Below are 26,797 nucleotides of genomic sequence, written 5' to 3'. Positions count from 1 at the left end.
GTTCGGCTTTTCCTCAGAAAAGTGGTTGGAATAATTACAAAGCAGGGAGTGGGGCCCCAGGTGTTGGGGGGCGGGGGCCCCCTGAGATCCCCTCCCCCGCGTGTGTGCTGCATCAGCCCTCCTCCCCAGGGTATTTTCTGCCCATGCCTTAGTTACCATCCTGGACCAGGTGGTCATGTGCCCCCCATGTACTTGCTGTCGTCTAACCCTCAGCCCGCTCTGTGCCCAGAGCGGCGAGCGGGCCGTGAAAGCTGGGAGGTTGGGGTTGGCACAAGCGCCCTGAGGTCTGCGGGCGGACTGGCCAACCGGGCCCTGCTGTGTAGCATGGGGTTCTACCCAGGACACTGCGATGGTCCACACGAAAACAGAATCTCGGAAAGCGTGGATGCGCTTACGCGCCGAACCGATCGCTTTGTCGTTCAGCAGAAACGATGGCAAGGTTGCAACGCAGCTCGGCCTCAATCAAACCTTGAAAGAACAAGAATAAAGATGTGATTCCGCTAAAACGGCGTCGTTACCGTGGGCCCTGATCCAGCATGACTGGTGTCCTGGGCAGAGGCGGTCGGGACACAGACACACGCAGGGGCACCTCCACGTGAGGCCACAGGAGCGGACGGCCACCCACACGCCCCAGAGAGAGGCCTGGGGGGCCTGGCCTGTCCCCCCACCCCGGCTCTGGGCTGGCCCCCTCCAGATGGAGCGGGACGTCTGTCTGTTGCTCAGTCCCCGTCTGCGGGACCTGTCACGGTGGCCGAGCACGAAGGCCGTAACCAGGGACCTCTGGGCGCAGGAGCTTGGCCACCTGAACAAGGTGACCTGAAAGCGTTGGTGGCCTCCCTCCCCCGTCGGGAAGGTGTTACGGCGCAAGGAGGGGAGTTCTGAGAGGCGCACGAGGGGACACATACGTGTCGGGCTACAAAGGTCCAAGGAGACACCAGTTGTCACCGTTCCTGGCTGAAGCAACGGGGCGGGATGGCCAGCGGGACAGTCGCAGATACTGAAATGACAGTCCTGGTGGATTTGCTTTCACACTTGGGAGAGGCTGAAAAATGCGGACTGGGACCAAGGAGGAGGAACCCCGAGGGCGCCCGCCTGGCCGGTCTCCTCTGACCGTCGCAGGGTCACGGAAGCCGCAGGGCTGCCGTCAGAGAATGTGTGACGGGCAATAACAAAGTTCTCCTTTGGCGCTTTAACAATAAATATTTTATCGCTTTAAGTAGCTTGAAGCTGCAGGTATGCACACTGCATTAATCATTTTGTTCAGACAACTGGTCAAAAAATAAACCCTAAAAACCTCTCTTGTGCCTTCATCCATACGCTCAGATGCTTGGAATTCCTCTGCTCTGCTTGTGGCTACTAATGCGATTTGTCCTGAAGTCCAATTTTTTTGTGTTCATATATACGACTCCTTTTCTCTCTTGGTTATGGTTTGCATGGAATATTCCTCATCCTTTTAATATGACCCTGTTTGTGTCTTATTATGAAGTGTGTCTCTAGCAGACAGCATAGAGTAAGATCATTTTAAAAACTCATTCTGGAGTTCCTGTTGTGGCGCAGCGGCTTAAGGACCCAGCACTGTCTCTGTCAGGATGTGGGTTCCATCCCTGGCCTCACTCATGGGTTAAGGATCCTGCATTGCTGTGGCTGTGGCTTAGCCTGGCAGCTGCAGCTCTGATTTGACCCCTAGCCTAGGAACTTCCATGTGCCCCAGGCATGGCCATAAAAAGAAAGAATTGCTTCTGCCAACCTCTGTCTTTAAATTGGGTTTTTAATTCACTTACATTTAAAGTATTTATTGACTAGATGGACTTACAGCAGTGATTTTACGACTTATTTTCGGTAAGCCTTCGGTATTTTGCTTCCTCTAATCTTTTGTTTTAAGTAGCTGTGCTCTGGTATCTTTTCTAGAACCATGTCAATTCCTTGTTGTCTCTTCGCTCTTTCTTGGGTCTTTTCTCAGGGGCTGCCCTGAGGACTGAAATTGAAGGAAACGATTCCAATTGCAATTGACGCATCTATTAACTTACTGAGGGTCTCTTGCTCATAATGTGCCATTTTTTCTTGCTGCTTCAAGATTTTCTCTTGTAAAGATTATGAATTCTGGCACCTGATATACTGCATAATTATTAATATAAATCAATAATTTATATTCGTATGCATTATTATTTTGTACTGGAAATTTTCTAAGAGAATAGATCTTAAGTGTTCTTACCACACACACACACACACACACACACAGAGTCACTGCGTGAAGTGATAAATCTGTTAGTTAACTTGATAGTAATAATTTCACAATCTATAGAATTGTATGTGACATATATGTTAAATCATCACATTGTGCACTGCAAATACATGTAATTTTATTTGTCAATTGCACCTCAATAGCACTGGAAAGCTATTATTTTTGTTATTGGTTTTACTACTTTGACCGCCATGTCTAGCTGTGAACCTACCTGAGTGCATCCTGCCTTCGATCTTGGAGCTCTTTCAGTGTGTACACCGATATTTCCCAGTGTCCCGCCATCGTCTTGCCACGTGTTTGCATTGCCTCTTCTCTTTCTCTTCCTTCCGGAATTTCCATGGCTCGTGTGTTGGCGCCACAGTCTCGAGTCTCGAGTCTCTGTTCCCTTCTCTTCGGTCTCCTTTCTTCCTGCTCCTGAGACCGGTGAATAGTAACTCATCTTCACGTCTTCTGATTCTTTCTTTCTCCAGCCCGAATCTTTTAAGAGCTTCCAGTCATTTTTTCTTTCACCTGGTATACTTTTCACTTCACTTTATAAGCTCTGTGTTTCTCTCTTAGAGTCTCTGCATATTTCATTGTTCTCTTCTTGAAGAGATACCAGTGTAATGCTTTTCTTCCATTCTTAGGCCAGAAGTGCCGAGAATAGATTGATAATAACTGACACAATGTTTTTGTCTATTTTGTCTAAATTCGGGGCCCTCTCAGGGACACTTTCTGTTGGCTGCTTTTTTCCCTGTATGTGGAATACTTCCCTGGTTTCACATGTTTTGTGCTGAAAACTTGACATTTCAGTTAATCGGTGTGCAATAATTCTGCTATCCGATTTCTCCTCCAATGATCCCCCCACCAGGCTTCTTGTGGTTGCTGTTTTGCGGGTATTTATTTCTATGGCTCTTTTGCTTGTTTCCTGTTTGTTTAATGAATTTCTTCAGCCGCTTTTGCAGGATTTCTATCCCTACGGCATGTGGCATCTTGGTTCTCCGTCAGCTAATATTTTTTTTTAATTTCTGATTTTATTTTTAAGCTTGGCTTCCTAGGGGTCCTACCTCGGTTGGTATATTTATTGGTGAACCAGTGGTTGGTCAGAAGTTTCCGTCTATGCTGTTCTGTAGGTCTCAGAGCATCTGATGAGAAGACTGGCCTTCAGGTGTCAGGCATTTGTGATACCTCAGCTTTCCCATCCTCCTTGAACAGAGCCTCAAGGTCAGCTAGAGGTGACCTCCAAGTCTCCTCTGGGTGTACACCGGGCTGCAGGTGCACGGCCATTAGATGGCAGGGGTGCTGGAGCCTTTGAGGTTCCTCCGTGTTCATCTAGTTCTCCAGGATTTCCCTGAACTTTCTCCAGTTCGTCCAACTGAAGTCACAGCCTCAGGAGGCTGACGCTTGCTGTCAGTTTGCCCTTGTTTGTGATGCCCTGGAGTCAGGGTGTGCCCCTCCCAACCCCGCCCCCCGTGGCTATCTCCAGTCACATCCATCGGCCACCACCCACCACAACCGGAAAATGGAGTGCGAGTTCAGACGAGGTAGTGACTGTGCTGGGGATGGAATTTTCAACAGAATTTTGAAACGGGCCAAATCTCTGCATTGTCTGCAGAGCTGGTGGCTGGTGGCTTCTACCCCCATGAGCTGGGGAGGAAGATGAGATGCAGGCAGCCCCCCACCCCACCCCTGTCAAAACGCGGCCAACCCTTAAGGCTCAGAAAGTTCTCTTGGATAGACAGTTTTCAGCTGCTTCTATCACTTTGGCTAGTTGCCAGAATTCTGAAGTGGTTTATTTGAAATGTTTTGCCAGTACTTTCATTGTTTTAGAGCGGAAGAAAGTTCACTGCGGTCTCACGCTGGCGTGCCAGAAGCCAGGCTCTCTCAGTGGTATTTGATGACTACTAAGCTAGAGGTTAGTAGCAACCACTAAGCAAAAAGCAAAACAAACAACAAACAAAAAACATGTCATGTTTAAAGTAATACTCAATGCTTAAACGTCAAAGACTCGTTATGCCTAGATTTCAGTGCAGTAGGTTATTAAGATATGCATGATTACGCTAAAATAATTCTAATACACATAAATTTTTACTTCCCATACAAAAGAATATTTATGTAGTGAATAAAGTACACCATTGTATAGGGTTGATTCTGATAAGTACTTTTTTTACATGATATTTTTGAGTTATTCCTGGGTGAATTAGGAGGAAGCTTGTCCTGGAGAGCTCAGAGTTCCACGCACTTGCTCAGCCATGGTGCTGAAAGCTTCCGCGCCCAGAACTTGTAAGACCTGATGAAAATCAGACCAATTAAAGCCAAGAAAGGCACCCACACTATAGATTCGCTTTAGCAGGAGAAACACCCCAATTTTGCGGCTCGAACAACAAAAGTCCTAGTGTAACGGATGCTTTTCAGCCTAACCATCCTGTTTATTTTTCTCAGGGAAATGTTTGCTGTTTCCTATGAAATAAAAGACAGATGAAAAAAAATTAGATGAGCTCCACGGTGGAGCCAGTACGGCTGGGGCCACCCCGGAACTCCCTGCCGTCTTTGGAGACGTCCTTCCAAACCTGCCCACAGAGGTGTGACGGTGTAGGCGGCATCTGTGCCTCTGTCGCTGACAGTTTCGTGGGACTCCCGGATGCGTACGGCTTGCGCAGGAATGCTGTCCACATTTTTGGAATTTTTCCCACGGAGGATTGAACTAGCCAGCCTTTGCACTGGGAAGTCGCACACTGGTGTGTGAGGACCCCGCGTGAGGAGGAGAGCGACGGGGCGGCTGGGGGCTGGGGGTCCTCCTTCCCTGTCCCTGCGGTACCTTTTCAGTCCCAGACACTGCACTGGACTCTGGGATGCGTCATCCCTTGACCTTCCTCTTTGACTTGCACCGAAAGGCTCTGCTGCTGTGTGACTTCCCACATGTTTCGGCACCGTCTCTCCCAACTCCACTGTGAAAACTTTCAAGACATACCCACAGACACACAGACACACACACAGCTCTTACCCTTTAAGAAGCAGTTTCATACTGGCCAGCACCTGGCCTTCCGAGTTTGCCATCAGCAGACGAGCATTTGGCAATTTGATGGAGTAAAGCCTCTGTGACTTTCTAGGCTCTTAATATCATCCTCTTAAAACAGCAGCGCACATCTGAGGTCCCAGAACCCTGGGAAGAAAAGAGTTAAAGGAACTTGATGAAAGCTCAAAACAACTGTTTTCCTTGAGAATGGGGGCTAAGACCCCTTGGGGTTTGGGGGCGAGGTGTGGGATCTTCCTTATCAAAGACTCTTCCTATCACAGGTCAGTGTGTAATTGAAGTGAAATAATAAAGACGTGTGGGAATGCAAATGCTACGCTCAAATTATTCACCGCTTGTCTTGCCTAAATGTGCTTCTTTCCATGAGTAAAATATTTAGGACCTAACGCCTAAAATGGTTTCTTTCTAGTTATTTGGGGGTTTGTTTTGTTTTGTTTTAGGGTTTATCATTTCCCTGGAAGGAAAACTGCCGTTTGCATTTCCCTTTGTTGCTTTAATAGTTATTCACGCGCAAAGCACACAAACAAGCCTCAACACCAGTCCTTAGATCAACAATAAGGAATCAGAAAGAAGATTAGTGCATCACAAAACAAGTACCGCAGAAAATATGCTTAACGGCAACAAGACGTGTGGATGAAACTACTTTAGGTCTGCTTTTTAATTTTTTTAGTGAAAACATAATTTGATTTGTTCTTCTATTTGCACGCATAAAATATTAGATGAATGTACACATATGTTACGTGTCTGAGAAATTTAAGAGCATGCTGAATAGAGCTATATTTTGAGCTTGCATTTCCTCGAGTTCTCTTGCGTTGTCAGTCGCCTCAGGAAAATTTGAGCTCAGGTGTGTAAACATCCTTTGTTATCCTCTTCTTTTTGCATCAAAATAAATCCCAGCGGTGGAATGGTGACATTTCAGGGGTGAGGCCCTTGTCCCTAAATGTGTTCCTCCTCTATAGATGGGTGGTTGGCACTTAGTCAGGGCTGCCATTTATCCAAGACCTACGAAGCACTCGGTGCGTTGCACGGCTCATGTCTTGTACTAACCCCAAAGTACACTCTTCCGAGCCTACAGAGGAAGGCGCTGAGATGCAGAAAAGCTCTCTGCCCCGGCAAAGCTGGTGCGTGGATTCCGTTCCACGCGACTCCTCTCCAGACCCCTCTCATCTCCCAAAGCCTTGCTGCCATAGCCCCTTGCTTTCCCCTGAATTTAGACGCTGGATTCTCTGATCCCATGTTTTTATCCAATATACCACGGTCTCAGATAACCACACAGAGACTTGGAAATAGACCGTTTCATTGTTTCTATTTCTGTTCTGAAATCATATTAATTCTCTTTTCCTCTTTTAAGACAATTTTAGGCCTCTTGCTCCTTCCTTTAAATCACCTTGCCTCTGTCTTATAACAACCACTATGAAAGACTTATCTCCAAAACCGATAAAGAAATCACACAATGCAGGAATAAGAAGGGGAACCAACCAACACGAAGAGGGGAAATAGACAAGCAAACATTCCAAGTGCTAAGATACCTGAATGGGCAATAGACACGCCCAGTGTCAGGAAAATGCAAATAGAGGGGCTCCGAGAGGCAGCACCTCCTACCGATTCCCGACTCTGACGCTAAGATTAACAAGACTGCTGCTCTGCCATGGAAGGAACAAAAGAATGCCGTCTGCAGCAACGTGGGTGGAACTAGAGACTCTCATACTAAATGAAGTCAGTCAGAAAGAGAAAGACAAATACCATATGATCTCACTTACATCTGGAGTCTAACATACGGCACAAAGGAACCTTTCCACAGAAAAGAAACTCATGGACGTGGAGAACAGACTTGTGGTTGCCAAGGGGGAGGGGGAGGGAGGGGGAGGGACTGGGAGTCTGGGGTCCACAGATGCAAACTCTTGCCTTTGGAGTGGACAAGCAAGGAGAGCCTGCTGTATGGCACAGGGAACTAGATCCAGTCACTCGTGATGGAACATGATGGACGATAATGGGAGAAAAATTATGTATGTATACACACACACACGCACATAATTTTTTGGGTCACTTTGCCATTTAGTAGAAATTGACAGAACACTGTAAATCAATTATAATGGAAAAAATAAAAATCATAAAATAGAAAAAATTAGAAAATATTTTTAGCTGAAAAAAAAAAAAAAGACTGACAATGCTGTGTTGGAGGGTTAGAATCAGGGCCTGGGATTCATTTGGTCCTGGTAGGGACGTAAAGTAATGCTGTCTCTTTGGAAATCAGCTTGGTAGTTTCCAATCAAGTTAAAAATACACCTAAAATCTGATCCCGCAATTACTTTCCTCGAACTTTATCTAACAGAAATAAAAACAGTGTCCCTACAAAGACCAGTGCAAATGGCCATAGAAACATGGTTTACAAACGCCAACTCCAGAGACAAAGCAGCGCCCTTCGCTGGCTGCGTGGACAACGAGGGGAGGGTATCCACAGGACGGAATAGATGGAATACTAGTCCGAAAACGCTGCTGCTGGTCCAGGAACAACACAGATCCACTTCCGAATCATAAGGATGCTCAAAAGAGTGAAACAGACAAGAGTACACACCCTGCGATTCCGGGGTGTGAAACTCCAGGAAGATCAGTTCCAAGCCCTGGTGACGGAGACCCGTCAGTGCTTTTGGGGCCAAGGCTGTGCAGTGGGACGGACTGAGGGGACACGTGGGGGTCCCTCGAGGTGGCGAAACCTTCCTCTGTCTTCCCTGTAACAAGGCTTCCATATACGACACCTGTCAAAATACATCAGACGCTGTACTTAAAATGGGTGCATCTGGCTGCATAAAACTACCTCTGTTATACGGATTTTAAAATAAAACGGCGAGATGGCAAGGTGCATTTATGTCACACCTGCTCAGGAGAAGGCACAGGGGCCGGCCGCTTCCAGGTCGTGAGCTTTTAGCAACTAGCGGCCTTCATTTCTGTGCACTGAAAACAAGAGCTGGACCTAAAACTTTCCAGCTCTGTTTTATTTGGGGACTGACTGAGGACCGAGCCCCGGGGCTGGCCTCTCCGATGGCCCCGAGGAGACCTTCCAGAGAGGGAAAGACGACAGAGAGCGGCCTTTGGGCGTAGCATTCATTCGCCAGAACAGCTCGGCGAAGGCTGAGCAGCTCTGGGTTCCTAGATGAGTGGTACGCTAAGAAAGGATACGACCCAGGAACAGCCAGATCGGAGAGCGGCAGAGGGCAGGTGCGGGAGGGGCCGCTCTGCCCAGCCCGCCCCACGTTCACCCGCTTGGATGCTCTCCAAACTCTGTCCTTTTGGGGTTTTAGGGGGACTTCATCGGGCAGGCGTGAGTAAGTGAGTCATTGGCCCCTGGGGACTGACCTCCCTCTCTAGCCTCCCACCCACCCCCAGAGACGGGGATGGGGGAACAGGAGGCTGGGGTGGAAGGTTCCAACCCTCTAATCGCAAGGCTGCCTCCACTGGTCACGAGTCCCCACCCCAGGGACTTTCCAAAAGTCACCTTATTAACACAGCCAAAGACGCTGCTATAACCCTCATCACAGAGAGTTCCAAGGGTTAGGAATCCTAAGAATTCTCTGCCAGGAACAGGGCCAGGGCCCACATACGTACAAATACGTACAAATCACAGCATCGCCAATCTTGAGCAGGACTTGAGTTGCTTTCATTGGATAGAAATTTCCACCCAGATAGGAAACCTCGGGCTTCTCTTTCCAAACCACAGCCCAGTGGCTGCAAGATCTTCACTTTCTTTTCTGGGGAGAGACACACATGCGGAGATGTTTGCGGAACAGGGGGTCAGAAGGAGCTCTGTCTCTCTACTGTCCACACTGAGGAAATAATGCTTGAAATAAATTGTTCAAAACATGGTTACCGACACAGTCGAAACCTTAACTAAATTAAAAATAATCTGTTAGAGTTCATTGTACCTCCGTGAACTGTGCATTCCTTCCTAGGCTTCTCTTCCAAGTTTCGTTTACAAAACATTTTAAACTCTGACAAATATTTTAAGTCAAGGTACTCATCCCACTGCCAGGTTTTGGATGAGTGCTTCTGTCTCATTTTACTCATTTGTCCGGCTGACTGGTGTTCCTTTTCTCCGTTAAGTCTTTTTTCTTCAATTTAAGGGCTGTGCCTGCGGCGCATGGACGTTCCCAGGCGAGGGTCGAATCGGAGCTGCAGCTGCCGGCCCACCCCACGGCCACAGCCACGCAGGATCTGAGCCACGTCTGCGACCTGCACCGCAGCTCACAGCAACGCCGGATCCTCGGCCCACTGAGCGAGGCCAGCGATCAAACCCGAGTCGGGTTCGTCACCACTGAGCCACAGTGGGAACTCCCCATGAGTCTCTTTGCTGATACCGACTGTGGCATTAACTGTCATGAAATAATATCGACTCAGACAAATTACAGTCCAGTGATGAAATTTTAACATAGCGTCCCGTGATGTGGAAAGGTGACTTTGCGTTGTACTTGCTCTTTTCAAAAGTTAAAAACTAGCTTTAAAAAATTAAGTTACATTTTGACAACTCTTATACGAAAAGCTCTGACTGTTCTTCTTAACCGTTATATCCCCATCTGGCAACTAGACGGAATCTATGGAATTGACACAAGAAGGGAAAGATGACGTCATCGCTTCCCTCCTGCCGTCAATAGGTGCCAGCAGGCACCCAGTACCCAGGCTTCACAGAGGTAGTCACGCCCCTGCCCCCGAAGAGGTGCCAGGGCCTCGCTCAAGGCCCGCCTACCCCCGCCTACCCCCGCCTTAGCAGGAGTGAGCGTCAATCTTTAAGCCAAAGGGGCCAGAGATCAGAACAGAAGCTGCAAACAAAACAGATGGATGGAACCAGCTGGGACCAAGATGGTAGCACCCCTTTTCTCCAACAGACCTCGAGTCTCGCTCTGGGCTGATCTTCCTGCATGAACGACTAAATGTCACACCTCTGGTGGCCAGGACAGCCCCGTTGGGACCACAAAGGAGAAGAAGAGCGTGGCCCCCACTGCCTCCGAAGGCCCTGTCCCTTCCCTAGGCTCACGCCCAGGGGTCCCCGCCCTGAGCGTCTTCTTCCCTGTGTCTTTACTCTTTAAAATTCGACCCCACTCCCCACGTGGGCTAGAAGTTGATCTGTGAACTTCAAATGGAACTTCCAGAAAGGTGGGGCCAGATTACAACCAGAACCAGGTCTGACATGTTCCCACCTAACAAGGTTCAGAAGTGAGCCTTGAAAAAAATCAGCCGTTTTAAGTAACTTTACTGTGTCCCAGAACCAAGCTCAAAAACATCTGAAATAAGACAAACACTCCAGACCCAACCAGGAAACTTTACAGTATCTGACATCGGGTTAACAAACCTGCAGGTCGTGCAATGAAGTAGGAAAATCAGATCCATAAAGGAAAAAGACCGTAAGTCATAGAATCAGATCTGACAAAGAGACAAATGACACAATCAGGGTAGCCATGAAGACTAAGCATCTGTTGTGTCATCAATCTGCTCCTAAACTCAGGATCTTTAAGGCCCCAGAATTAAAAATAAACTGTCCACCTAAGATCCTATATCCAGCAAAAATGTGTTTCAAAGACAAGGCGGAAATAAAGACATTTAAAAAAGCTGAAGAAAGCAATCAGCAACAATCTTGTCCTGGAAGAAATATTAAAAGCCCTTTAGACAGAAGAAAATACGATATGTGGGAAATACTTACTTTTTTTCCTCATACTTCAAATAGTCTGAAAAATTGAAGTTTTAAAATACACATAATAACAATATGTGCTGGGGGTCATAAGGCATAGAGACGTAAAAAAATATAACAACAGCGCAAACCCAGAGGACAGAAAATAAAGTTATGTAGCTGCAAGATTCTTACACCATCCATGACCGTGCAAATGTACATACGAACATATAAATTCTAAAGTACTATTAAGAAGCATTTTGATCTTAAAGAAATCCAAAGAAAAGGGGGGGGGGAGAGGGAAAAAAAGAACAAGAATCGTAAACTAAAGCAAATAAGGTGCTAATTTAAGACTCGAGCAGCTTAAGGATCTGGTGGTGTCGCTGCTGTGATTTGAGTCGCTGCTCCGCTGCTCCGGTGCCATCCAGTCCCCGGTCCTGGAACTTCCATATACTGTAGGCGCAGCCAAAAGAAAAAAGGGAAAAAACCCTCAAACATATCAAAAACTATATGAAATGGGAGTAAACTAGACACCTTCAATTAAAAGGCAGGGATTTTCAAACTGGATAAAAGACCCAGGTAGTTGTCATAGGCACGGTCCTCCTTTTAAAAATAAAGTAGATGCAAACTACGGCGTTGAGACGCCATAAGCAAGGAGGCCCCACTGCGTAGCACAGGGATCTCTCCATACCCAGCCTCTAGGGATAGAACATGATAGATGACACAATGAGAAAAAGAATGCGTGTAGACGTGTGGCCGGGTCACTTTGCTATACGGTAGAAATTGGCACGGCATTGTAAATCAACTATACCTTAATAAAAAAAATTCAGTGCAAAAAAAGACATTTATGAGTTAAAAATAAAGAAAACGATACCATCCTAAGATGAACACAATGGCTACATTAAAATCAAAGATTACAGAACAAGTAATATTATACATATAAAAAACAAATAATAGTATACACGTAAGTTCTTTAATATAAATGATTAAATTTATCAGAAAGACTTAGTCCTAAACATATGTCCACTGAATAACAAAAGTTTATCCACTTTATTTTTAAAAATTGATGGATTTAAAAGGAGATACAGACAAATTATAGTTAGGATCAGAGATTTTAAGATCCTTACCTCAAACAACAAACAAAACGATAGAAAAATCTGTATGTTTACAGAAGACAAACAGCACTTCAACCAGTGATGTAATGAATGTATTTAGAGCACTTTGCCCCAAACATGAGAGCACGCGTTCTGTCCAAGGGCAGTTTGAACTGTGTCTAACACAGACGTAACGGGCCAATAATGTTTCAAACATTCAGAATAATTCCGATCTTCTAACTTAGGCGCCACAGGCAAATGGAACTGAGTTTGAAATCAGCAACACCTTATAAATGAACCGGAAATAAAAAAGGAAACGAAAGTAAAAATAGGCAGTGAAGAGGAAATGACAAGATCAGAACACAGCAAAGCCACTATCAATGGAGAAACAGCAGGAATGACACGGAGAGCCCGTGTCAGGGCTGCGTGGGGACCCATCACGACGGAACCTGTGCACCATAAAAGCGGTATAAAAAAGCGTGCCAACAATTTAGCTGAAGTGTATCGATTCCCTGGAAGACACAACCTACAAAATTACAAAAGCTCACTCAAATAAACGTAGATAATGTAAACAGGCTTCTACCAATGAAAGGAATTCAATGTATAGTTACACACGAGGGCACAATGAAATCTCCATCGCCGGATGGCGTCACTGGGGATTTCACCAAACAGGTGAGAAAGAAAAACTAGAAGTTTAACAACATTTGCAAGTTGAAGAGAAGGATGCCAGTCTCAAATATTTCTGAGTCTAGGGTTGCCTTAGTAACAAAAGCAGTCAAATGCAGTCACTCAAAGTAACAACCCAAAGAACAATCTCTCATAGATACAGAGACAAAATGTTAGGAATAAGCTAACCAAATGACTCCATCGATAAAAACATGAATACCAGGTTGCGATCCAGTGGGCTCTGTCCTAGGAACACAACTCTGGTTTCATATTTGAAAATCAATCTGTGTGACTCATGAGATAAACAGACTTCAGAAGAAAAGTCATTGGATCATGCTCTTGGTTGCAACCGGGGTTTCTGCCCATCTCACTGGGATTCTGGACCTGAGACGTCTCTTCCAGATTGTCTTAAATGGAGGGAGGGTTGGATGTCTTACTCCTGAACTGACTGGTTCGGGGATGCGGATGGCTTCCTGCACGGGAGGGAGCGCTACCCTGAATGAACCAGAGCTGGGCGTGTAGAAGGACCCTGCCCGTCAGGGGCTTCGCTGCTGCCACCAGCTGGGGGGACGTGCCCCTGGGTCCTCACGTGGACAGGTGGGCAACACACAACATCCAGCCCAGGATGGCTCAGAGCTCCGGCAAGAGGAGGGAGACCACAGACGTGCCGGATGACGAGCGGCACCCCGGAACTTCGGTTGGGTGACATATCAGTGTTGGACGCGAGAGACTTTAAAAGAAAATGCATTCATAGAGAAATAATTGATACGTAACGAGAAAGGTTTAGGTTATCAGAAATTATGGTATTTTGAAAATTGTATGCCTTGAGTGAAATAACCTCAAACTGTATAAAATGAAAATTGAAAGAATTCCCAGCATAAACAGAAAAATTACCAGTAGAGTGGAAGATTTTAGGACAGCTCTCCGTGAACAGAAAAGCAAGACAGAGTATAGAAAACCTGAGGGTGCTAACAACACTCTAATGAAAACGCAGAATAATGGATAAAACCTCAGAAGACACCAGAGAACATTTTTTGGTGTCTTTTTTTTAGGGCCACACCCGAGGCATATGGAGGTTCCCAGGCTAGGGGTCCAGTCAGAGCTGTAGCCGCCGGCCTACACCAGAGCCACAGCAACACAGCATCTGAGCCCCATCTTCGACCTACACCACAGCTCACAGCAACCCCAGATCCTTAACCCACTGAGCGAGGCCAGGGATTGAACCCACGTCCTCATGGAGGCCAGTCAGATTCATTTCCGCTGAAACACGACAGGAACGCCGAGAACAGTTTTTTTAAAATTGATGACATATTGGCCATGTAACAAATCTTTAAAAAATTGAAGGACTTGATTTAAAAACATTACCTACCAGATACATAACGATTTGAAATCGTATCACTTAAAATCTCATAGAACTGGAAATTAAGTACATTTTTAAATAAATCGTGAGTTGAAAAAGAAATCAGAAGGGAGAATTAACAAAGGCTTTGCAAGGCAAAACTAAAAAAAATTATCTATTAAAACTTGAGTGTTCAGCTAAAACAGCACTTGAAGGGAACTCTATACGCCTAAAGGCTTATGTGCGAAAGTACGAATGGCTAAGTATTAATGAGAAATGCATGTGGAATAATCCCGAAAAAGTGAAAGAAAAGGCCGATAGAAAGGCAAACAGAAACTAATAAACAAAGAAAGTGGCCTCACGATGGAGAGAGAAACAAAGCTAACCAGCTACATGTGATTTTAAACAAGCGGCAAATAGATGGAAAAAATATAGCAATAGTATAAAGAAACTACTAAGTTATTAAAAGGAAACGCGGCTATAAAGCTGCAGAGCTCAACATTATGAAAGACTTTATTACATTGAATTGAAAACATATTAAATTGACAACTATCCAGCAAAGCATAACTTATAGAAACTTACTAAAAACAAAAGCAATCCCATGTAAAGATAATTAAACCAGGAGGTTAAAAAATTATAAGAAAAACTCACACTTTAAAACAAATGTATTAATAAATTCAAGAAAACTTTCAAATAAGAACTAATTGAATCTTCAACCAACGAGAATGTATAAGGTAAGCCCCCTACTCTTAACTGGCAAGGCCAGCCAACACCGATTTAGAATATGAACCAATATGTCATGGAAATTGAAAATTAAAGTCCATCTTTCTCGGGGAACAGAAGGTAAAATCCTTTGCATCTGATATGTGAACAAAACAGATGTGCTCTATAAACTATAAAACGCAAAATGACAGCGTACAATCTCAGGACCGCAGGTTAAGCAAAAACCAAGTCACCCAATTCCCTACAGAAATAGTTTAAAGGAGAAAATACATGCAATCAACTCAATTAATGCTTGATAAGCTCAGTTGTGTTTGATGGGTATTCAAGATTATCAATAAATAAGCATCAATATAATTATAACCGTCTATTCTGCCTTGTTCAGGACGAACCTGCTTTCAAATGTTATATGTGTGTATTTGTGTAATAAAACGACTTCTTTTCCACTCAAAAGTGCCCAGGTTTATCATAACGCATTTTATGGCAACTCCAAATAGAAGACAAATTTCTGAGCCAACCCCAAAGCCTAGAGCAGCTGTTGCACTTGACGGCGCAAACCTCAGAAGCGCTCATTTAAAGAGGGTTAAGCGACAGTCCCGAGCTGACCCAGGAGAGCGGGGCTGGTCAGGCAGCCCCCCCGCTGGCAGCCACTGCCCGGAGCCACCTGCCGGGGACAGCCAGTTCACGAGAGCCGGGACTCCCGCGGTCTGGCCGTGCCACCCCACCAGGCTGGGGGCAGAGCGCAAGCCCAGGGGCCACGTTTACGGCAGCGGGAGATGGGGGCTGGGGTGGGAGGAGGGTCGGGCCTGAGGGGGAGCGGAGATGGCATCCCAGGTGGGAGGAGGAGGAAGCACAGCGGGGCCCTTGTCCCAGAGCAGCGGAGGGGAGCTGAGATGGTGACAGGAGAGGACGGCAGCCTGGCTGTTTGTCAAGGGAAGAGAAGAAACGTCAGGGCTGCCTGGTCCGCTCGACGGCATCTGCTCTTCATGGGGTTTGTGGGCCTTTTCTGACCTTGAAGTTAAGCAAGGTGCATCGGGCTGCGGACAGGCCTGGAGCTGCTTTCTTAGGAAATAAACCATGTTTTATATTCCATGCCGCACAAGCAATGACACAGCAACATTGAACTGTGCTGCTGCAACCACTCGAAGAAATACTTATCTTATCTCGTTTCAATCATTTAAAATCCCCGGTCGCATCAGGGAGAACAGACTCGAGGCCAGGCGAGCGTTTTCCTGGTGTTCCCCCCACCCACCCCCAGACCAGCCAGCAAACCGCCAGCGTTGCTGCTTTTGAGGCCAGAATGCTTGAGCGAAGGGTCAGGCTGCCCTCAGCCTTTGTTGCATCCCATTGTCAGTGTTTGGGGATGTGAGCAGAAAGTGACGGGCGACGCATCGCTGGCTGCGCTGCCCTGGAGGCCTTGAGGACAGGGGGTACGGCGGCCACACGGCCTCTCTGGAGCTGAGGGCGGGTCCTGAGCCTCCAGCCACCCAGGACGTGTGGGGACCTGACCAACTGCGTTTCTGCAGGACGGGGCTACTCTTACAAAGGGTTTTGGCCGAGGCTGTGCAAGAGGGCTGTCAGCTGGATCCTGATCCTGGTTTGCCGGATGCCTGGGGGGCCTGGGCCCCCCATAGCTCTCCAGAGGCACTTTCGAAATGTTATTGCCTAGCACCTGAAAATCAGCTTTTCAGAAGGCCTTTTAGGATAGTTATTTCTGGGAAAGAATAAACAGTGCATTTAAAGAGAGAAGTCCCTAAAAACTACAAAGTATGACATATTTAATGGGGCTGGGGCAAGGTGATAGGATCTCCAAGACTTCATAACATTTTAAATAAAATTAACGCGCATGACTTTCCTACACCCATGCCAAATTGTCTTAAAACTACAAGAAATAAATATATACAATCTCAGCCCCTTTAAAGCTGCACTGAGGTTTGATTTCTTATCTCAGTTTATCAAATGCATTTTATGAGCCTGGAATGATCGCAGGGAGCACAGGTTTTAACGACACAAACGTTCTCGTTTGATGCTGCCCATCCGGGGAGGCTGGAGGGTGGGACCTCCGCGGAGGCTGCGCTTTCTCTGTCACAGGCGCTGTGTGCGTGGCGTGTTTTTCCCATCCTGTGACTTTCAATCTCTTTGTGTCTTTGAATCGTCAGTGTGCAGCAGCCAGTCTTATCCCGTTTCCTTCCTACAAGCGCCCAGAAAAACAGACAGGACCCACTGCTGCTTCTCGGGCTCCTGGAGCTACGGTCTGGCCAGGCTGCCCATTGTCTGCCCCAGACACCTTGTCACGGCTGTGTCCCCTTGCTCGAGTAACCCTGTTCCTTGTGTCACTTTAAGTCTGTTCCGTGTAGGGCGTCAGCAGTGGGGCAGGCTCTTGCAGCAGAGAAAGGACAAACAAACTTTGTGTCACCTGGGATTCAGGTAGCGGGCTCTTTGTATCCACCTGCACCTGGTACTTTTGTGTGAACAGCTTTTCAAAGTTTACTTTACATAGGAAAATTCCCCTCTGTGTGTGTCCCTTTCAAAGGTTTTATAAGGGGCCAGAAGCCTTTGTGTGGCACCCTCGTCACAACCAGTCACCCCCTCAAAGGTCTCTGGTTTCTATTTACAGCCGACCCCCTTTCTACCTAAAGCCCAGGAACCCGCCAATCTACTAGGTATCTCTACAAGTTTGCCTCTTCTGGACTTTCATGTGAATAAGAGCGCACGTGCTGTCATTGGCATTTAGCTTCCTTAACTGAGCCCGGAGTTTTCAAGCTCCCACCACGTGGCAGCACGCGGTGGAAGTTTTAGTGTCAAACAGGATTCCGCTGCATGGACCTGCCACCAGCTCCCCCCCGTTCCCAAGCGGATGAGCATTTCGGGGTCTCCATGCTCCACTCACTGTGGGTAGAGCCACCGTGAGCATCTTTGAGCAAGTCTTCCAGGAACATTTTTATTTCTCTGGGGGGAGGGAGCTTGGACTAGAAAAGCTGGGTCAAATGGTAACGTTATGTTAAATTGCTAAAGAAACTTGCAAACCGTTTTCCAAACTGTTTTTCCAATTTCTGCATTTCCAGGGGTCTCACAGACCATTATACAGTCCAGCGGACGGGGGGTGAGTGCTCCCATTTCTCACCAGCACCTGTCATTGACTTTCCTTTTCATTAGAGGCCTTCTAACGAGTGCCAAGAGCTGACTCGTAGGGTTTTTTTTCCTTTTTAGTCCTGCACCCACGGCACATGGAAGTCCCCAGGCTAGGAGCTGAATTGCAGCTACAGCTGACAGCCTTCGTCACAGCCACAGCCACAGCAACGCGGGGTCTGAGCTACATCTGCAACCTGCACCACAGCTCACGGCAATGGCAGATCCTTAGTCCTCTGATTGAGGCCAGGATCAAACCTGCATCCTCATGGGTACTCGTCGGGTTTGTTACAGCTAAGCCACAGCGGGAACTCCCCAATGAAGTTTTAATTAGCATCTCCTTAAAAACTAAACATCATCTTTTCAAGTCTTTACTTTTCTTTGATCTCCTTTGATGAAATGTCTATTTATCTTTTTGCTCATTTTTTTTGGTCTTTTTGTCTTTTTAGGGCCACACCCACGGACATGGAGATTCCCAGGCGAGGGGTCTAATCAGAGCTACAGCTGCCGGCCTGCACCACAGCCACAGCAGCACCAGATCCGACCTGCGTCTGTGACCTACACCACACCTCATGGCAATGCCGGATCCTCAATCCAGTGAGCAAGGCCACGGATCGAACCTGCAACCTCATGGTTCCTAGTCAGATTCATTTCTGCTGCACCACAACAGGAACTCCGATTTTTGCTCATTTTTAATTGGATTGTCTGTATTCTTAATATTGATTTGTAAGGGTTCTCTGTATATTCTTGAGACAATCCTTCATAAGAAATAAAATTTGCAAATATTTTCGCCCACCCTGTGCCTTGACTTTTATTCTTTTTATGGTATCGCTGAAGCACAAAAGTTTTGAATTTTGATGAAGTCCAGTTTATCAATTTTTTTTTTTACTTTAGGGATTGTGAATTTGGTATTTTATCTAAGGAACATTTACTTAACCAATTTGAAATGTTCTCCTTTTTTTAATTTTTTAGTAGTTTAGCTCTTACATTTCGTTCGATGATCCTTTGTTTTGTGGGTTAATGTATGGTTTATCCTGGAACTGAAGAGAGACAATATTTGGTAAGAGTCGGTTCCCCAGGTATGTGCATAAGCCAGAGACTTGATGTCGTGTGCATATGACACACGCAGGGCTGTTCACGTATGAGCAGAACTGGTTCTCGGAGTTCCTGTTGTGGCTCAGTAGTAACACACCCGACCAGTATCCATGAGGATGCGGGTTCGATCCCTGGCCCCGCTCAGTGGGTTAAGGATCCATCGTTGCTGTGGCTGCAGCTCCCATTAGACCCCTAGCCTGGGAACCTCCATATGTCTCGGGTGCAGCCCTAAGAAGACAAAAAAAAAAAAAAAACCCACAATAATAACTGTTTCTCAGCAAGCACACTGTGCCCTGGGCGGGGATCCTGACTCGTCTCTGTGCTTGGTGCTCCTCTCATCGGCTGATCCGGGCACGCTGCCCAATTCTCCTTTACCAGGAAGATGGTATATGCGGACATACTTCCTCCAAAAGCTAAACTGTTCACTCGCAGTAGTTAACTGAGATACTCTGGGAATTGAAGCTCAAGGCACCCTGATTCACAGGTCTGGATGTGTCAGTGGATGCAACAGAGATGTGAGCCAGCACTCACACACACACACACACACACACACACACACACACACGCACACGCACGGAGAGAGACCACAGGAGCAGTTACTGCAGGACAAGCATCCGTTAGATCAGAGGGTCCCTGTAGCAGGTCTGGTGGTATCCTTTTCGGCAAAGCCAGTGAGGCAGCCTGCGTCACAGGGACAGTCAGGGTCCTGAGTCTAGGATGCAAAGTCCCCTGTCTTCAGGTGCACGCCGAGCAGCCTCAGAGACGGAGGCTCAGCCCGCGGCAGGCTGAATCTCTCGGGAATTGTGAGCCCTCGAGTGGAAAGCGTGTCTGCTTTGTGAACACTGGCGGGACGGCCAGCTTCCCCGTCACAGCCTGTGGGGTTTCCTGGCTTCCCCGCGCATCCGCCTCCCGGTGGGCGCAGCTGGGACGGGGTCCTCCCCACGAGTGGGCCGTGAGGGAGGCAACCTGGGGACTCTGTCCCAGCCACCAGGGGGTTGGGGTCCCTGTGGGAGGCGCTGCATGGAAGAACCAGGAGGAGGGGCCATGCAGGAAGCAGGGCCCCTGAAAAGATGGGAAGGAAGGCCGAGCAGGCACCGACAGGCCGGAGCGACGGGCCGCGGGGCCCCGGGGTGGGGGGCGGCCCCATCCTGCTCCTTCCCTGGGGCTGGCGCTGGGCCGCGTGGGCGTCTCTGGGTCCGGGCTCCACTGGGGCCTGACCCTCAGCCGCCCGCCAAGACGCACGGAATATTGGTAGGTTTAAGCCGCTGCGTTTCGGAGCAGTTCGTCGGCTTCAGTCAGTAATGAAACTGTACCTTTCACCCCCCAGCGGGAGTTCTGAACACATCGATGCTTCTGGTGGCCCTTCAGTGTCAGAAGGCCCTTGGCCTTGAGGGCCTCTACTCTCAAAACAGACCTGCTTTTCTTTTTCTCTCCTTTTTCTTGGAAGGCTAAAGTTTCTCCATACACATAGAGATTTATATAGATGCTCTCGCCAACCCGATTAGGGAAAAGGGGAGAACACTCAGCTTGGGTTTTAGGGTGTTTTGAGTTTAAACAGTTTTGAAGGGAAAGCATCTCTCTTCCTGGAGGTTCAGTCCCCGAGCTCTCAGGTGTCCTGACCCCCAGTGACGTTTATAAACACGCCGGGTCTGGCAGCGGGTTTCTGTCTGAGCTCAGGAATGCAAACATCAGGGCTGGTACCACCCCTGGAACCCCTGGTTCAGAGGAGCTGGGGGGCGGGCAGCCTGGGCCGGCAGGGGGACCGAGGAGCAGGCCCCCACGTCAGCTGGCCGAACGCTCGCAGGCCAGCGTGTGCACCTGCGGACAGAGGGGCTCACGTCCCGGCCGAGCCCAGGGGAGTCTAAAGGACTCCAGGAGGGGTGCCATCTGTCACCTGGAGGGGTCCTCCTTGTGGCAGAGAAGAGTTAAGCGTGAAGCAGTGCCTTTCGTCTCGCTTTGTTTTTATTTAACAAAATAACTGAGCGTGGTTGTTTATTTAATGATGCTTTGGGGTTCCTCGAAGCGTCACTAACCTTCCCAAGACCTTCTTGTTGTAAGGTTTTTTTTTGTTTTGTTTTTAACCGAAAGCCCAGTGTCTCTTTCCTTTTGATTACATGTCAGCATTAGAACTGTGAATTATGAGACGGAATCCTGAGTCTACGTGAGTTCCTTCGAGGTTTGAAACAAGATTCCAAGGTCAGTAAGGTTGAAGGTGCCCTGAGCCCGCACAGTCTCCTGCGTCAACCGTGGAGAGGCTTTGCTTTTCCTGCTTCTCTTCTGGGTGTTTCAAATACAGCTGTCCGGGCTGTCGTGCAAAGCGGACGTCGCCGTGGAGAGGCTTTGCTTTTCCTGCTTCTCTTCTGGGTGTTTTGAATACAGCTGTCCGGGCTGTCGTGCAAAGCGGACGTCGCCTTGTGAAAGGCAGGCTGAGCAAGGGTGTCAGGTTCCACGCTGTATACAGCAAGCGGGGGGTACAGGGTCTGCCAAGAAACAGCCGAGAGCGCAGGTGGGCAGACAGAGAAAGGGAACTGGTTAGATTCAGACACCGTCGCGAACGGAAACGATGGACCCTGATACCCGGCCTCACACCATAGGTTCGAAACCTAACTGCTTATCAGGACGACCGCAGAACGGGCTGTAAAATGCTACGCGCCTGGCCTGGGCCCCGTCCAGGTCTGCGGAAGCAAACTAGCCCACGGAACGTTCCCGGAGTCTGAATGTTTAAGGAGGGGTCCATGGCTCCCCACACACCCGGGCCAGGAGGCGTCTCTAGACAGTCGTTTGGGAACCAAAGAGATGAGCAAACACACAGAAAAGCCCACAGCAAAGTATGCGCAAAACTATGTGGGGGGAGGAATCAAAGAAAACCAGCCAAGGTGACGCTCGGGTCTTTTTAAGCTTTGGGGCGTGTTTTGCAGCAACACGTCCTGTGTGTGTGTGTGTGTGTCTGTGTCTGTATGTGCGTGTGTGTCTGTGTGTGTGTGTCTGTGTGTGTGTGTGTCTGTGTCTGTATGTGCGTGTGTGTCTGTGTGTGTGTGTCTGTGTGTGTGTGTGTCTGTGTCTGTATGTGCGTGTGTGTCTGTGTGTGTGTGTGTGTCTGTATGTGCGTGTGTGTCTGTGTGTGTGTGTCTGTGTGTGTGTGTGTCTGTATGTGCGTGTCTGTGTGTCTGTGTGTGTGTGTCTGTGTGTGTGTCTGTGTGTGTGTGTATGTGCGTGTGTGTGTCTGTGTGTGTGTCTGTATGTGCGGGTGTGTGTGTCTGTGTGTGTGTCTGTATGTGCGGGTGTGTGTGTCTGTATGTGCGTGTGTGTCTGTATGTGTGTGTGTGTCTGTGTCTGTGTGTGTCTGTATGTGCGTGTGTGCGTGTATCTGTGTGTATCTGTGTCTCTGTGTGTGTGTCTGTGTGTGTGTGTCTGTGTGTGTGAATGCCTCACGTTCCTATTTCCTCTGCTCTTCTTACAACTGAAAGTTGCATTTCACCAGCAACCAGATTATTAAAATTGTATTTAAAAGACCAGAAAAGGCTTTGATGACAACCGTGTAGTGGGTGAAAAAGAACACAGAACTGGAGCGGACGGGGTGGAAAACGGAAGATCAGAGACGGGCTTGGGTTCAATTCCCGTCCTGAAGGGATAGTAAGACGGAGAGGCGACAGTGTGGGTTTGTGGAAGGAGGACGTGGACTTGGAAGGTGTTTTCTGTTTTGTGTTTGTATATAAGACGGGAGACAATGACGCCTGTGTATTGACTGATCAAACAGAAAATAAAACTTGATGACGCAGATAAGAAATAGGACATTTGCCGAAGTGACAGCCTTCAAATAATACTATTTTGGTAGCAAATGACAAATGACACAGGGAAAGCATTCTGTTCAATGCAGAGTATTTTGATCACACTTAAAAATAGTTGGATGGGTGTTTCCATTGTGGCTGAGAGGTGACGGGCCCAACTCGTGGCCATGAGGACTCAGATTCAATCTCGGGCCTCGATCAGTGGGTTGAGGGTCCGGGGTTGCCTGAGCTGCGGTGGAGGCTGGCGGCAGCAACTCCGACTTGACCCCTAGCCTGGGAACCTCCATATGCCAAGGGTGCAGCCCTAAAAAGACAAAAAAAAATGTTGATGGAAAAATAAAGAAAATTATATCATAGGGGACCATATAGTCCCATAGACCTATTTAATAGGTGATAGTATCTATTAACATCTGTTAATATCATCTATTAAATATCTGTTAATACTCGCTAGATATAGACCGGAAAACGTGATCACAAGGTCTTGCCAATACGACTCTAGGAGATAGTGCCAAAGCCAGGCGCGCAGGAAACCCCGTGCCCAGACCACATGCTCTGGAAAGCACCAGGTCGAGCCGCATTGGGACGCACCCCCAGATTCGAGGGCATACTTTAAAGCTCACAGTTGGCAACTCTATTTCTGATTCTGGATAAATCAGAAGTTTCTCGACGCGTGTCACCGAAACAAAACGTAGCAATAACCTGCATCCTGATGGAACAGCTGTTGCCGTTTCCCAGGCTTCCAGCTTCCAAATATCCAGCAAAACAGCACCCATCATTCTCTCAGCTGTTATAAATAAATGTGAGAACGTTAAACCAACGTTACAGCGAAGGACAAGTGTGTCCGTTTTTATCAGAGGGTTTCATGCCCGACTCCATTTGGAAAGTAGCTGTGTTTAAAAAGCGCCTGGACACGCCGGTGCGAAGGGGCCACAGCCAGTTGGATCACCTTGGGCTGCCGGTAGGCTCGGGTTAACTCACCTTTGAGAGTTCAGGTCTTTTACCTCGAATACACGCTCCACGTTCCTTTCACCAGTCGGAAGGTCTCACGCTCTCGTCCCACAAGCACGAGGAGCTGGGAGCGGCGAAGGCTGCCTCTGCGGCAGTTCCTGAGCCGCCCCCGGCCTGACCCACCGCCTCCGCCGACACCTGCGCAGGTACCACCTCGCTCCCCTCTCAGCTGCGCCTTCAGTGTCCCATGCTTTTCAGGCCCTGCCGCTGAATGGCCTGTGCATATGTGTTCACATTATGTAATCTGGAGCTGACCGACGCGAAACACTGTTTATTTAAGATGTGCAGAGAATACGTCCAGGTTCCTGGTGGTGCAGAAACCCGGCAAAGCCAAGCTCAGGCGCCAGCGTGCCGGGGGCCGCTGGCATACGTGTGCGCTGACAGTGCCGTGGGCCCCGAGTGTATAAAAGAAGTCACAGGAGTGGAACTGTCTCTGCCAACATGAAAGCGGGGCGTTTGCCCGGGTGCCCCCGGCGCCGGCGACAGGTGCATCAGGCACCTGCCCTTCCGCCGCCGTCCACCCTGGGGCAGAACTCCGCCACTCAGCCGGTTTGGAAGACACTGTCCACACTAATCCCGCAAGAAACGGTGCCCAGGAGCTCAGGTGCCCTGTAGCAAAGTTTGCTAAGACTGTCAGAGGCGGAGGCCTTTCGTCCCCCGGCCCCCCAGTCCCTTTCACCTCGCTGTGGACACAGAGTCCTGAGCGCATGCGCAGCCACCTGAACGCACCTTGCGTTGTCCCCGCCCGGCCCCCGGGACTCCCTCTGGTTGGATACGGACCCGGGACCCCATCTTCTGCCGGGCTCCTCTCGTTTTCTCCGCAGCACCTCTTCAGTTTATTTGAAGGTGGTTGTAAGTAAATGTGTGTCAAATTCAAAAAGCTTTGGGGGGGTTCCTTTCATGGCTCAGCAGTTAATGAAGACGACTATCAACCATGGAGACGCAGGTTCGATCCCTGGCCTCGCTCAGTGGGTTAAGGATCTGGCATTGCCGTGAGCTGTGGTGTAGGTCACAGACGTGGCTCAGATCTGGCGTTGCTGTGGCTGCGGTGTAGGCTGGCAGCTGTAGTTCTGATTAGACTCCTAGCTTAGGAACCTCCATATGCTGCGGGTGCAGCCCTAAAAAAAAAAAAAAAAAGCTTGGAAAACTGGTGATTGTTCCCTTTGGTGTGAAGCAAAGTGAATTCTCAGTATTAATTAGGCCTTCATTTAAAATCTCAAGAATGAGCCCAATGAATTCTGTTTTTACTACCGTAAAACGTGAATGTTTTTTCTGCAAGAGGCAAGAGGGCCCCCTGCTGTTCATGTTTAACAAACCTCATCACCCAGAGGGAGGATCTGCTTTTGGCCGAGAAGCGGCCACACCTGGCTCTCTTCTCTGTGGGAAAGGGGTTTGGGCTGCGCTGCTTCCACAGGGTCACCGTGACCAGAGTGCAGGAGAGCGTGAGAATCGGGCCATCCCCTCTCAGTGTGCCCCGTTCTGGGGGCTCTGGCACAGAACTGGGGACGCTTTCCTCCAACCAGGATGGGCCTCGTCAAATCAGATGTTGAACCGAGCACGGGTGGCGTCTGATGGCCCGAGGACCCTCCAGCAGCCGTCACTGCAGGACCGCAGCAGGAGGGGAGGCCCGGGGCGGGGGAGGTGGGGGCAGGTGTGAAGAGAGGCCGCTGGCCACGGGGCAGGAGGTGACCAGAGTCTCGTCCAACATCAGCAGCGTCCCAGCGACCGATGAAGCCCAGGGCCCGGGGGCGTGGGCTCGGGCGGGGTCTGGGCCAGGGGAGAAGGCCTCCACGCCAGGCTCTCCCTGGGCTCCGCAGGGGGCGGGGGAGACCCTGGAGCTTGAGTTGAGATGAAACCCCTTTTCCGCTTCCTCCCGCCCCGTGGCAGGTCCCGAGCAGCGACGGGTAACTCAGGGGCCAGCAGGGAGCTTGAAAGCCAGGGGTTTCCCGTCAAGAGCGTTAGAAGCTTTGTTTCGTCATCCAGAACGTCTCTAGTTTACCCTCAGCGGTGACGTCCGAAGGGCAGACTCCGTCAGAAAGGAAGGTCCAGGCCTGCGGGGACATAAGGGTCCCCAGGAAGTGGGGGACCCGGGGGTGGCAATGGGGCCGTCTGTCTCCTACGCTTCATTGAAACGGACAGAGGCGAGAGGTCAGCGTCTGGTGAGCAACGATTTCTCCAGGCTCTGCCGATGAACCCTCTGCCCTGGCAGAGACCCCAGGGATAAACCCCCCGGATCTGTTGGAGGTGCCAGCTTGGGACAGTCCTCTGGGCGGGAAGGTGCCCGGTCCGTTTTCCAGGATTTCCGACGTGCCTTCGTCCGGTGGCGCTGGCCTTGTCTGCGGCTCTGCGTCTTCCAACCTTCCCAGAAACAGCTGCCTCCACATCACGAAACTGCCCTTCCTATTTGAATATCTCAGCTGCGGGCTTTTAATTTTCAAAATAAAATGCCAGGTCTGCTACTATTCAAAGGAATTCATGCAGCTCGTTTCCTTCCAGTCTCATCTAGAACAATCTTCTTCAGGGTGAAAATGACCGGAGGCTCTGTGGCTGTTAGGCATTAACCTGACACTGACTGAGTCACTGCTTGGTTAAGGAAACGTCCTTTTGGGAGATCTTGTCTCTTGATTAACGTGGTGGTTGTGTGAAAATTATCCTTTGTTTTCAGGGCAGAACTGGAGATTCAGCAGAGAGCTGGGCTGGCCAGATGCGCACTTCCAGTGACAGGGAGGGCACGGGCACCGCCTGGACAGGGGCTGGGCTGTCACCCGAGACACAGCTGGGCGCGTGGCCAGGGCCTGATGCTGACACGGCAGCATCTCCGCGGACCACCCCTTTCTGCCCGAACACGAGCCCTGGGTTCGCGTTTAAAATCGTGTTTAAAAGGTTTAAAATCCTTAAACCTGCCCAGTTCAGGCCTTCCAGATGGACACAGGGAGTCCTCACCCAGAGCAAATGCCCCAGGGCCTTAAGAACACGTCGGAAATTTTAAGTGTCCTTCATCTCACGTGCGGTGTAGACCGCCCCTCACCACACGTACGATGGGATAA

Source organism: Phacochoerus africanus, chromosome 2 (assembly GCF_016906955.1).
Source record: "Phacochoerus africanus isolate WHEZ1 chromosome 2, ROS_Pafr_v1, whole genome shotgun sequence".
Lineage (NCBI taxonomy): Eukaryota > Metazoa > Chordata > Mammalia > Artiodactyla > Suidae > Phacochoerus > Phacochoerus africanus.
This window is presented reverse-complemented; position numbering follows the sequence as displayed.